At 39.4% G+C, this 14,792-nt stretch overlaps 1 protein-coding gene across 1 annotated transcript in view; it reads right to left on the bottom strand.

Annotated features, from left to right (window-relative positions):
- The window catches only part of LOC102977445 (contactin-associated protein-like 3), a 203,004-nt gene that overhangs the window by 150,567 nt on the left and 37,645 nt on the right, over positions 1-14,792 (bottom strand). Inside the window, exon 2 of the mRNA XM_055086950.1 lies at positions 11,563-11,673. The gene's annotated coding sequence lies outside the window, so the exon portion shown is untranslated. The remainder of the gene's footprint in view (positions 1-11,562; positions 11,674-14,792) is intronic.

Here is a 14,792-nt window from a genome sequence, read left to right as displayed (position 1 = left end):
AAAGCATCAGCATGCTTCCAGCACGTTGCCCTGGGACCAGCCTCTCCCACAGATGCAGCCACATCTCTGTCAACCACTCTTCAATCTGCAGGTAATCAACCTTGAACATTTCATATTCCTTACCTGTGGTGAGAAGGTGCTACTAGTATGCAAATGAAGCTATCTGATTAAGTAGGTACTCTGATAAAGTAATGAAACTGCAGAATTCCCTGTGCTGCAAAGCAATTCATTTCAGCTGGATAACACAGCCACGGCATAATCCCCTGACCCCTGTAGGGTGATGATATGAGTTACTGTGCATCCGTCCATGCACGCAGTCCACTGGGGTAGATGCCCTTTTTTCTAATGACTGGAAAAAGTGGGAAATGCACAAGTATAACCAGAGGACTGCTAGGGAGCACCAAAGAGTTTTACTGAGGGGTAAGGAGATCACTGTTCTGTAATGGAAAACAAAACAAAATACACTGAAACAACATTAAAGTGGGTACGCTTGAGCACAGCCACCCCACCAGCTGGCAGCATTAAATGTTGCAAATCTTCAGTAAATTCCCCCTGGGAACCAACACCCCCTGAAACAGAGCCCCGGAATTTGCAATTACTGTTTTGGAGTCACCAGTGCTGAACCCACGAGAAAGGCACTTGCCCTCCCACCCAGCTCTTCGCCTGACCACACCAGACTGTCTTTTTCTATTGTCACCCTCCTGTCTCCTGCCTCAGCCCCTTAGTTGAATAAAGTGTCACAATTTATACAAAGGAAAACATGTCCAGAGGGTCTGACTTGCACAGAACAAGGTTCCACAGCTTAGGACACTGAACAAAAAACATCCCTGCCAGCAAAGTGTGATAAGTATGCTTTAGGCCTGCAATGAGAATTCAAGAAGCTGTATTAGAGCATCTAGCACAATACTTTCTCTCCCATACAGGATCACAAGACGGGAGACAGTCATGGTGAAAGAGGGGTGACATCCAGAGTGTGGGGCATTGCAGTCTTTTCATTACTGAATGGCCCGTTACCTGCCACTTTATACTAGATAAAGGAGAGAAAATAAGGAAAGCCAAAACTTGTCACAAGCGTGTGATGTGTTCAGGACCCTCCCAGATGCTCTAAGTGCTACTTCACAACTCCTCCATGCACCGGGCAAGTGGGACAGGTGTTACAATCTCTGCTTTGCAGACAAGCAAAAAACAATCATTTTAGGTTTGGGTGAGGGTATTTTATTAAAGCTTAGCTGCCTTTTCATTCTCTACCGCTTCTAAGAACATATCCCTGTGATTTGTCAGTTATTCAGTATTGTTTGCTTATCAATAGCCAGACTGTCTTTTATATTGATATACTGGTAGATATACTGGAAGGTTTCTGTCTCTTAGTTATCCCTGTGTGATTGTTTCCCCCACATTTGGTTGGCTCAGACACAGGCAGTGACTTGTGTCTGGGGAGAGGAAAGGCTGAACAGGAAACTATCAGCTAGGGCCTTAATTATTCTTGTCACTGATCTAGATGAAAATGACCCCTGCTTCTGGTGGCCACGGGGCATGCACTGTCATAATGAGTATCAGCTTTGTGCAGAGGGGGAAATTACCCAGAGGTAGAAATTACCCAGACGTGAAAAGGAGAATAGCTCATGCCTTCTTCAAGTTGGAACAAGGTGCAGAGCAGAAAGATACCTAAGGGAGCAAAGTCAAGTGGGATAATTTGAAGTGAACAGACTCACCTATCTCCAGGGCATCTAAATGTCAAGCAAGTAAATGGCTAAATTGAAATTGTAACCAAGGGAAGTTTCCCTCCAAGATCTTCATTACATTGTCTCAAATGGGAGCTCATCAAGCTCTATGTATTTCTTTCCTCACTTAAATGCATGGTAATTCACAGAAAACTCATTCCAGATTCCAGGCCCGGCTGGGTGAGTGGGGAGAGGGTGAGATAAGCAGGAGAAACAGATGTTCCCAGGAAAAAGGGGCCATAGGGCGGCAGGCCCTGGGGATGCTCCCTGACCATCCCACTCAGAGATCTCTGGGATTTATATATATTGATGTTTTTGTCACAACCCTGCCTACATTGCTGAGGGAAATTTAAGCATTTGCTCCAGCTCTGATTTCTTAAGGAGCAATTCCAACTATCTACATATACCATTTCTGGCTATCCGGATGTAAAAAATGCAGAAATCCTCCCTCTGGACCTGTCTAGGTAACCTCTGATTCCCTTTCTGCTGTGCTTCCTGCAGTCTGCTAGCAGCCTGAGCAGGAGAGAACAGGTAGTTTTCCAAAAAGTGCATCCATAATGAAAAAAATCACACACAGCTGCCTAATTGTAAAACAGATTCCTGTACTAAATGCAGACATACCCTATAATGGTTTTGTAAACAATTAAAAATTAAATAAAAAATAAGTGTATACTTGTTAATTTGTGATTCAAATTAAATGCCAGTAATATTAAAGAAAAAAGGCACAGTGTGACTGTTCACGTGTGACTCCCTTAAGTTCTGTGTGCAGTGTCCCTCCCGAGGGACAACTTTCAACGCCCTTGGCATTTAACGTTCAGGGCTGCAGCTCTTTCTGCATAAAATAAACAAAAATCCATTGCTACTGTGTGTTTTGTTTTGCTTCTCTCATAGACACTCCTGACCAAGTTTTAAAGAAACACACAGTAGAGAGACATTCAGATCTGAGTTGATCTCAGGCTTTGGAGTTCTTATTTGTTTGAAGTTCTGTATTGACAAGACTATAAGATGATTTTGCTAATTTCTCACCTTAGAAATAAAATAAGAATTGCCCAGCAAGCCTATAAACCATCCGAACATGTACTAAATACCTCATTCATGACTGAATAAAATGTATGACCAAGTTTATTTGTGTATCTTCCGTGAAATTTTCATGTTTATGAGAGATGCAGCTCTGAGATCTGGTCTAATTCTATTAAAGCATCATTGTGCATCTTTCAGAGGCCCCCTGAGTTATTCGGAACAGATATGATTCCAGATCATCCTTGAGACCACTCAGAATAGCTGCATCTCCCTCTGATATATAGAGAACAGTGAGGAATCCAGGATGCCCAGAAGGGCAGGAGGCCAGGCACTCTGCTCCAAGGCCCCCACCACTTCCCAGCGACACGCCGTTACTCTTCTTAAAGCAATGGCTCCTCTTTCTTTTTAATTAAATTCAGTGTAGGATCATGTCAGGAAATGCAAGGGTGAGATGCTCAGAAATAAAACCATGAGTACTAAATTATCCATCCATACTTGACTGCTCACTTAGCCACAAGCCTTTGGGAAAAAAGTCCATTGATGGTAAAACTTATATTTTCTTTAGCGATGTTATGTAACTGAATTCATTACAATTTGTAAGCACACTGTGAAAGCCTTGGATAAAAAGAGATATGTACAGACGAGCTGCTATACAAAATATAGTAGTAAAATGAGAATGCAAAAAGGATGAGGTCTAAGTATCACCAAATGTAAATACTACTGACAAATGTGCATTTTTTGGGGGGTAGGCATTCATCCCCAGCAAAGTATGGCATTATTTTGTGTCGGAGAAAAGCCAGCTCCACTGGATTTCCTTGGAGGAAACACGGCAACAAGGGAAGAGTCTACTGCAAGGATCACAGGACAGAGAGAACAGGGAACCCCTGAAATACCATCTTCCAGTCAGCCCCTAGTCCAGAAGCTCCTCATTAATGTTCAGAGCAAAGGTGGGAGTAGCTGACCACAGGGTCCACTGAGATAGATATTCCATTAGCCTTTGTCACTGGCTGTGGTCTTCCTGGACCAGTCTCTGTGCCACAAGTTAAACCAGAAGTTCAAGACTCCTGTGTGCTTTGATTTAACATAGGATCCATGTATCATTAGTGATCCCAGATGCCTCATGAAAGGTTGCTAATGGAACCTCACCCCTTTGGCAGGATTGAAGGTCACCTCACTTGGTATGTCTTTCATCAGTGACCCCAAACAAAAAAAAGGGAATATCCCTACAAGAGGCAATGCAATTGCATTGGATGAGTAAAGCAGTATGTGATGGGACAAAATATATCTCCATAGGGATGCCAATAATATTTATTGAAAGTGGAGTAGGGCTTCCTTGGTGGCGCAGTGGTTGAGAGTCCGCCTGCCGATGCAGGGGACGCGGGTTCGTGCCCCGGTCCGGGAAGATCCCACATGCCGCGGAGCGGCTGGGCCCGTGAGCCATGGCCGCTGCGCCTGCGCGTCCGGAGCCTGTGCTCCGCAACGGGAGAGGCCACAACAGTGAGAGGCCCGCGTACCGAAAAAAAAGTGGAGTAAACAAAGACATCATGGTGTATGTCAAGGATACATACTGTTAAATAAATAACTTTCATGAACATTTTTGTATATTATACATTATATAAAAGTGAATTACTTTGGAAAAGAACAGAGTAGAATTTGCTAGACAGCTATTTTTGAATTTGGATAGTGCTTAGAAGGGCTTCCACGTATCTTTTGGGAAGTTGCCAAGTATGTAATAGGCAGTACTTACTCTTGGAAAAATACTATGGCAAAATTGTGGCCACCATGAGATACTTACTGTGCAGATTATAAACACAGACATAATTTTGCAAGGATAAACTGCTGTGTTTGTCATTCCTCTCTGGTAAATCCTGTTAGCCAGTGATCATTATCCCATGAAGCCCTAGAGAAGCCAGGGAGGGCAAAGATCAACTGAGAAAATAGGAAACAGGACGTGTGATGTCTCCCTCTTTGGCAGGAAGAAGAGATGGGAACCCATCTCTTCGTGGGAAAGAGAGGAAATGGAGGAAGGGTAAAAGGTGGTGGAAGGGTGATTCAGACACCTTGCTCAGGAACGAAGTCCCAGGGGGATCAGAAAAGTGAGAGGAATAAGCAAGCTGTGGGAAGGCTTTGTCTTGGCTTCCATTTGGAATTTTGGGAGATCACCTTGTAGGGGGCTGTGTAGTCATTACTAATGGTTGCCAACTATTTCCCTTCTTCTACCTTCCAGGCACTTGGAGGATTGCGATTTCCACGCCCCCTGGTGGTTGGGTGGGGCTATGTGACCAGCTCTGGCCAGCAAGCTCTGAGTGGAAGTGATAGGTTACTTCTGGACTAAACTGCCAGGACAAAACCATCTGACGATCTTTTTCCCCTTGGCATGGTGAACCAGATTGCCCACAGGCCATCAAAAGGGGGCACAGAAGTGAGATGAGAGTCTGACTGGATCTGAACAGAAGGTCAACTTGGCAAAGGCAAATTAAACCTGTAACCAAGGCTGCTCAGGCTGGAAACCAAATGGGACTCATGGTCAGGCTTCAGGGAGGCAAGAAGTGACATTGTAAAGATCCCGGAAGGGACAGTGACCTGTTCCCTGGGAACACGGTCTTACCAAGAGGTAAATCCGCCACAGGCTTGAGGAGCAGGTGCCAAGTAACCCTCAGCGTTAAAAGCAGACAAACTCCCTTTAGCAGATAGCAAGGAGCTGAGCCCCCACATGAGAAGCCCCACCATCCAGCTCCATGAGGGCATGAGCCCTTCTGTAACCCAAATGCTGTCTTGGAAAGAAGCAGGAACAAAGAAATCTGAGCAGCCCTGGAAGATGCTCACCCATTCAAAAGAGTCTACTGAATCCAAAAGAGACTGAGGATTGCCTTATTCTGGGGGTAGTGCTATAATTTGGGCTACTTGGTAGAGAGAAATGACAACATTGCCTCCCTGAAGGTTGTTGACAACGCTGAAAAAACACGTTTGGTTTGCTCTGGTTTGTCTCATCTAGCATCTTAGGTTCTATGGCGGTAACCTGGAGACTCCAGACCTTGAAAAGGACCATGGGAGAATCCGAGCAGATGAGTTCTGTGTGACAACTGTACGGCAGGGTCTGCACGAACCCTGGGATTTGGGGGCTTCTCCTCTCACATGCTACCATCATGCCGTGATTTAATAAAGTTGCATGGTTGCCAAGACAGTGCTCTGTGCTTTAGTACATGGGTGTATTTTACATGGATGCTATTACATTTGGCCTGTCCACTGCACTCAATACCCACAGTTGCATCTGCAGGATCATTTGTTAAGAAAAATCGGAAAGAGAATGTGTCTTGGCCCTAATAGGTCTATAAACGTTTAGGAAGCACAGATAAACAGAATGAAAAATCTGACATCCAGAGGCAAAAATTCCCCAGTACTTTCATATGCCTTTATAAAAATCTGGTTTGCAAGCCCTTTTATTGCAATCTGAATTGCTCAGACTAGTATTTGGGAATACTGACCAGTTCTACCAGGCACCTAGCCTGTGAATAAAAGATAGAAATCCTGGAGAACTACGATTTTATGAAAAAGTATGAGGGACAAGTTTATTATTATAAGATTTGCATCAAACATGTTTGATGTATTCAATAATATTCTGATTTATATCAGGAGTTGATATACATCTAGATATTTTAAATTATTATTCACTCTTTCCATTTTCTAACACTTCTTTGTAAAAAACAGTGAATTTTACATCATAGCTTATTTGGGATATTGCAGAGTCCAAATAATCAGACGTTCCAGGTTATACGAAAATATTTAGTGTCTGATGCCCAGGCCTAAGCATTTTCTCCTAATCTAATCATGTGTATTTATTTCCTGCTAAAACCTGGAGTATTAACTTGTACTGCTAAATGTACTTCCTAAAGTGAGAAATAAATATCTTAAAGCTGAGAATTGTTTCTAATATGCTCAGACATTAATTGTTTTGGGAGCATTAGACAAAATCTTTCCTGGCTCCACCAACACATAAGTCTGTTGTGAGGAAATATGATCAATGCCTCGGTATGGGAGAGGTGAAGAATTGCAAAGAGAAAAGAAAACATCCAGTCGGTTCAGCTTGTCTCCATCTACTTTCTGTTTGCAATACACAATATAGTAATCTGAAATGCCATTTTTGATCAAGTTAAATTTAAAGCAGTCTCATTTGCGCTGTCAGTGATGAGTGGATTGTCGCATTAGAGAGTGTGATTTTCAGAATCTGGGCCATGAATGGAGTGGTCCCTCTTTCTGGGCATGATTGTTTATGCAAGCACTTTGGGGGAACAAAAAAGGAGAACAAAATGTGTGTACACTTCCTCCTAATCAATCTCAATCAGCTCTGGCCAGACCACTCATCTCACCACCATGCCCTCAGTGACTTAAAGAGAACACGTCACGTGGCTAAAGAGAACATGTTATCCAGAGTTGGAAAGCAGCATCTGAAATGCTAAAGCCAGTTTCATGAAGGGTCACCGAGAGTAACAATAATCGTAAAAACAAAAGGTTATTTTCACATGCAAGATCTAGAATGAAAGTCCAGCATGGTTTACTCTAAGGTAGTTTTTTTACTTTTGGTTTTGGTTTTTTAACTTTTGTTTTGAATAAACTTGGATAAACTGGATAAAGTTTCTTTAGGAAATTTTTGAGAAGAAAAAAATGAAGTCAGTATTATAGCATGTTCTTATTTAGAATACACAGAATTCAGCAATCTTGATTTTATATGAGAAATATTAGATCACTTGTAATTCTAGGAAATATCAATTTAATATTGATAGAAACAAATTCAGCTAATATGAATAGTCAAACCCAATTTGACTGTAAAGATGTAAAGCTTCAAGAACTTTACATTTTTATCTAATGGCATCAATTTTCTTGCATAGGTATATGAATAAATGTACGTGTCTGTGTTTTACTCCTTAAAAAAAATCCATCAGTTCTGAAAAATTATACATTCAGGCATTTCCAGCAATTTGTGTTTCTTTGTATAAAAAGGTAAGGTGTATGACCTCAGAGTGGATACTTTGTTAAATGTATTATCTGGAACCCAATGCCAGACTTCAAAATGGGAATGCTAGAGGAACCAGACTAGAAATTTCAAAAGTAAACTCCAGGAGCACTTAGTCCAATGTTGAGTGATGATACTAGCCCATTACTATCTCTACAATAACCAACACTTCCATTAGGGAGCTCACAGAAAACACTGGCAAACAGGTGGTAACATGCTCAGGAATCATGGTTTTCAAAGCTCCTGGCCTGCATCTCTCTGCTTTGGCCCACCTGTCCCTAGAAACACCTGGATCCCTCCTAACTTCTCTGTTCACCCCTCTCAATATCCTTCATAGACTTCTTTCTTCTATTTATTGCAAAGTCTTTTCTAAGATATATTTTACTACTTTTCATAAATTAATAGAGAACAAAATAAATACATAAACTGCATAAGTAAAAAAATATGTGAGAGAAAACATGAAATGTGCAATAAGTTCTAGTCAATTAATTAACATTTGCTATGTGTTGAACCAGTGAAGTACTTTAAAATCATAAAATGCCTTAAAGTTTGAATTATTTGGCTTTGGGGGTTTATACAGTGGGTCAAATTTATATATATGCACACACATACAATCAAAAATTATGTATAGACTATTCTCTTACTACCTTTATGTATCAGGTAGATGAACTGATCAGCTGCTATGTATAAAGTTCTTGGTGGAAGCTGTGATATTTGAGACATTTCTAATTCTTAATGAACATTCTAGAAGCGCAATGACTTATGGGCAAAATAAGAAACTAGGGGTGTAAGACAGACCACCTTCTTTAAAACTTCCAAATACCACAATACAGACCAAGGAAATTTTAACCATACAATCAGGGAGTCTAACATGATTTTTTCCTCACTAGATCATACACAAAATATCCAAAAAAGCTAAAACTACTATGTATGAAGAATCATCGCCCTCATTATATTCATCCACATTTCATACTATCCACATTTTACATCAAAATAATCTAAACTAAAGTGAACTAATATGTTTTCAGCATTTACCAAGGCAAAGGAAATGTCAATAAAGACTCTGGGATGCTGGCTTTTAACAGAAAACACATATAGATAATCCTTCAGAAGGAATATTGATAAACTGTGCTGTCTAAAGCATGCTTTAGAAATGGGTCTGAATTCAGGTGGTACTATCTAGGAATATTTAGTGAAATGTACACTATATGCAATCAGAGTAGCAACAACCATTAAAAAAAAACCTCATCGAAAACCATAATTCAAAAAGAGTCATGTACCAAAATGTTCATTGCAGCTCTATTTACAATAGCCAGGACATGGAAGCAACCTAAGTGTCCATCAACAGATGAATGGATAAAGAAGATGTGGCACATATATACAATGGAATATTACTCAGCCATAAAAAGAAATGAAACTGAGTTATTTGTAATGAGGTGGATAGACCTGGAGTCTGTCATACAGAGTGAAGTAAGTCAGAAGGAGAAAAACAAATACCGTATGCTAACACATATATATGGAATCTAAGAAAAAAAATGTCATGAAGAGATTAGTGGTAGGATGGGAATAAAACACAGACCTACTAGAGCATGGACTTGAGGACGTGGGGAGGGGGAAGGGTAAGCTGTGACGAAGTGAGAGAGTGGCAGGGACATATATGCACTACCAAATGTAAATTAGATAGCTAGTGGGAAGCTGCCGCATAGCACAGGGAGATCACCTCTGTGCTTTGTGACCATGAGAGGGGTGGGATAGGGAGGGTGGGAGGGAGGGAGACGCAAGAGGGAAGGGATATGGGAACATATGTATATGTATAACTGATTCACTTTGTTGTAAAGGAGAAACTAACACACTATTGTAAAACAGTTATACTCCAATAAAGATGTTAAAAAAAATAAAAATAAAAATGGTTAAAATGGGAAAAAAAAAAAAAAAACCTCATCAGTTGATTGCCACTCTTAAAATAATTAATTTAAATTTGCAAAGAGAGTAGTTTAAATATAAAAATAAGCTTTGTACTTACCATTTTATAATGACGGCTTATAATATTCTGAGTTATTATTTTTAAATTAAATATAATGCAAATAAGTTCATCTTAAGCTTCAGGATTTTCCCTTCTAATGTTTATAAACTTCCCAGTGCCACCATACTGATAGCACCGGAGGCCTGAATCATAAAGATACTCTACACATGCAAATTAGAAACACAACACACAAGCCCCTCAGGCCTCTTTACACTAATTAAATATGGCTTATTTAGTTTTTACAATTTTAGGGAAACCACTGGAAAGTTTAGATGTTAAGCTGATATTAGAATAACCATCAGACCGAAAATGGGTAATTTGATAACTGATCTCATTGAAATCTGGTTTCATTGAGAATATATTTTTACTGGGGTGCTAAAAATGATTATGAATGATGCTTTGAGGAGTAAATATCTGGCTACAAAATGCTTTTTCCTGGGAAAAGACCATGAAGGTGGACAATTAATGGACATGCCTTCCCATCCTGAGCTCACTGAATTTCTTCACCTGTGTTCTTACTCTTCCCTGCCAATCTATTTGATCACTTACTAGGTTCCCGAATTTGATCCTTAAGGACACAGTAAAGTTCAAGCTAGACTTAAACTCTGATCTTAGAAATGTCCAAGAAAGGGAGGAAAACACTCAATTCCTTAGTAGTATCTCCAGAATTTACAGCAGTGCATTTACATGGGACACAGTTAATTTTAACTTTTACTTTCTGAATTAATCTTTCATTTACAAAATCTATCCCTTAAAACAGTAGCAAAACAAAAGCAGAAATAGAGACACAGACTTAGAGAGCAAATGTATGGATACCAAGCGGGAAAAGGGTGGGGTGGGAGGAATTAGGAGACTGGGATTGACATATATACATTATTGATACTATGTATAAAATAGACAACTGATGGGAACATACTGTATAGCACAGGGAACTCTACTTAATGCACTGTGGTAACCTAAATGGGAGGGAAGTCCAAAAGGGAGGGGATATCTGTTTGTGTATGGCTGATTCATTTTGTTGTGCAGTGGAGGCTAACACAACACTGTAAAGCAACCATACTCCAATAAAAGTTAATCAAAAAAAAGTAGCAAAGCATTTGAATTTGAAGTGTTATGTATTCACTTATTTAATCCACTGAATTATTATTTGTGCAACAGAAGAGGTGATTCACTCGACAACATTCAAGTAGCAAAAATGGACCTTTCCAAAAAGTAAGTCATTAACTCCCTTCCCACTAATAGGAAGGGTATCTTTATTTTCAGTAGCATCCTTCACCTGGTCTCCTCCCAGGCCAAGTCCTGGGATGGAGTCATTTTCCCATGACATTCTTTGGCAGTTTCACATCTCGCAAACATCATGCAGTGGCCTGTTCAGTTTTCCCCAGTGGCTGCAGCACTGGCTCCTTCATGTGCTGTTTTAGTTATTCATGACCAGCGCACTTGACTAGTCACCCTTCTATCGCCGGTCCTTAAACTAAAAAGGGATGATAACCCTGGAAATAATCTAGATTCCAATAATTCCCTTCTCATAAATCTTATTGATGATCATTTGCTGGCAATCAATAGGGAAGGAAGATATCAAAACAAACCAAAAAATGGATGATAAGCAAGAAGAAAGTTAGCAGATGAATACTAGCTGATATGATGAACCTGCTGCTTTCTTCAATTTCATTAAACTCAGTATAATTAATTTTTGAGCTATAAGAAGGAATATTAACTAAAAATGAAAATAATTCTCTCTGTGAAAGAATCAGGGTAGATTGACAAGAAGACAGTTGCAGACTCACCGTCTCTGCGATTAAGACTTGCAAAGCCAGGGCCGTGGCTGCTGGACAGCTCTGAGGAGCTGCTGAAGGAAGCCCGGGGCAAGGCAGACGCCAGAGGAGCATCACAGCTATCTGAGGGGAAACACCACGTTCGGGTTAATACACTGATTAAAGCTTTCCTGTCTTCTCTTCCTCTCTTCTTCCTTCCCTTTTACTTTCCTTTCCTTCCTATTTCCCTGCCACCCGCCTTTCTTTTATTCCTTAATTTCCTTTCTTTTCTTCCTTAATTTCCTTTCTTTTTATTAACAGGCTAGGAAAACGCTAGAGCCTGTCGCAAACATCAGTCTTGATCAGAGGTGTGTTAGTAAATGTTTAACAACAGGCTCTTAAGGAAAATTAAGATTGGTAGCATTTGCCACTTTCCATGGTGTAAATACCTGTACCATGGTCAATTCAAATCTATCATCGTGATGTCACTGACCATGAAGTTGGAAAAAGAATGCACATATCACATCATTATATAGTATTTTCACCACGCAGACACAAGGTATGTAAATAACCTCAAGAGCACTGATAACAGCAAGATGACATAAAATAAAGTAGGAAGTGGTGAGTTTTCAGAATGTATTACTTTTGTTTTAATATGATTTAATTAATTACATTTATATAATTTAATTTTTAACAATGATTGTATTTTCGTGCAAAATTCATGAAAAGTTAATGATTGGCTCTTGCTAGCTGCTAAAAATTGGTTCCAGCACATCACTCCTAAATGGGAAAATATTAAAAGTATTTCCTTGAAAATCAGAAAGAACACTTTCACAGGCACCACTGTTTCTATTGAACATTGCACTGAAAGTCCTATCAGTACGTAAGAGAAAATTTAAAAATTAAAAGCACAAAATTGGAAAAAAAAAAAAAAAAGCAACTGTTATCGTTTCCAGATGATATGATTATGGAGGTAGAAATTCTGAAAGTCACTGGCTAGCTTAACAATTCATTATACAAAAGCTGATAGTATTTCTAAACTTATCCATAGTTAGAAATTAAATTAAATAGAATAGCAAATACTAACAAAACATATAGAGTATCTAAGAATGAATCTTACAGAATTTGCAGGACATTTATGAAGATTATTATAAAAATTGTATTGAAAGACATTAAAGAAAAACTACATAAATTCAGACTACAATGATTGCAAATAGGAAGACTTAAGGTACTGGTTTTCCCTAGCTTGATCTAAAGATTCATTAGAAGTTCAATCAAAGCTCAGGAGCGTTTTTCACAGAACTTGAAGCAGTGAACCACAGAGCTCAGGGGTTCTTAACATGTGGTACAAACACGATATAGGGGGTCCGTTGAGATGAATAGAACAAATTACCTCTTTATTTTCACTAACCTCTAGCTAAAATTTAGCATATTCTTCAGTCAAAAATGTAGACAAACCAGACTATATTCACCAGTGCCCGTGCATTTGTTACCAACATAAGTTACAGATATTTTAATAGCAATCGTTGTCACAGATATCTAGAAATATTGTTTATGGTCCCCTTTACTTCAAAATAATAGTATTTATTAAAGTCACCACTAGATCTTGTTTTTTAATGTGTTAATAACAAAGAAGACATTATGTTACAATTTCTAGTACATTGATATCAGCATTTCAATATAACTATTTACTTTGTAACCCTATGTATATATTTTATGCATTTACAAGCATTGCTGTGAGAAGGGGTCAGGCTTCAGCAAAGTGCCCGAAGGGTCCATGGCACAAGGAAGAGCAAAGAAGCACCCGTGGTGTGTGCACTGCAAGTACAAAGCTGTTGAGACATTACTGGGGCATTATTAGCCATTCAGAAAATTCCAGAAGATTGGGATCATCCACAATCCACAGTCAGCTGTGCTAACTCGAACGTTAACGTGACAATTTCTCAGGCGTGACAGCCTGTTGAGCAGACCAGGGCTGCATCATTCCCCCTTTAGGTAAAGGGGTCCCAGGGATCTAAGTAACCTGCTCAAAGTCACAGAGCTGGTTGAGGGTAAGTGAAGATTATCTCCATCAACTGTTTAGCTTGGGAAGGCTGCTCCTTTCCCAGCCTCCCCCACTCCCCCAGCACGGCTTCCTTTCTAAGTCTCCCCAGACGCTCCCCACTCAGTCCCCTCTGCTCACATCTTTCTCATCTCACCATATTGGGGTCTCTCCTTTCTGGGTTGGAAACAGTGAGGACCAAGTGTAGATTCTGGAGCCAGACAGGGTGTGGGCATGGCATTTACCAAGCTGCCTACTCTTGGGAAGTCACTGGCCCTCCCTAAGCCTCAGTTACCTCATCTGTACAATGAGGATGTCACACAACTGAATCACACAACTGGACAAAGGGGAATCACACAACTCATAGGGTTTCTATGAGGATTAAAAGTGTTTGCTTTTATTATTTTCAGTATGGTAAGACAAGTCATCACATAAGCTTCTTCAAAATATTCTATAAGGACATTTTCCCTATAGAGAGATATAGAAGGCAGCATTCAACATTCCAAGCCATATTCTCATTTTTTATTCTTTCCTCAAAAGAAGGCATATGAATCTTAGTCTTTAAAAAAAAAAGAGTAAGATGTACTCGCTCTTATGAAGTCATCTTTGCCTTTGAGAAACAATTTTAAAAGTGATCATTTTCTTTACAACCCTATTTGGTTGTTCCAATTCACTTCCACACAGTCAAATTTGAGAATGCCCGTGATCAAAAAACATGACCATGTCCAATAAGGTACTTGGAAAAGAGCGGCTCTGTGTTTGGACAGTGTTTTCTGTACATTCACTGTGTTTTTAACTAAATTACATTCAAGTAAGGTGAAGTCTCAGATGCCACCCAAAAATCTCCTTAACCATTGTTTTCAATCTGAAATGTCTATATTTTATACTACAATTCCTGGAGCCAAAATTGTTAAGACACAATTTAATTTTCTTTTTCTGGAATCATTAAAAAATATTTGATTTCCACTGAATATTATTCTTATCAAAAGCCTGATAGATACTATTTCTATCCAAAAAAATAAGATGAACCCTGAAATGTTTCAAAGCTACAACAATTGTTCATAAATAATTGTTTTTAACAAACGAGATGGCAAAACAACTGAAAAGTACAACTATTTACCACTTGGGGGAAAATGAGGTGAGTACAAGTAATAACCTTATAAGAATTAACAAATGAAAATAGATAAAATTACAGCTAAATAGGCTAAAGCAAGTTTACTTC

The sequence above is a fragment of the Physeter macrocephalus genome, chromosome 9 (assembly GCF_002837175.3).
Source record: "Physeter macrocephalus isolate SW-GA chromosome 9, ASM283717v5, whole genome shotgun sequence".
In the NCBI taxonomy this organism is placed as follows: Eukaryota; Metazoa; Chordata; class Mammalia; order Artiodactyla; family Physeteridae; genus Physeter; species Physeter macrocephalus.
Note: the sequence above shows the minus strand (reverse complement) of the source record. Positions and strands in the feature narration are given on the sequence as shown.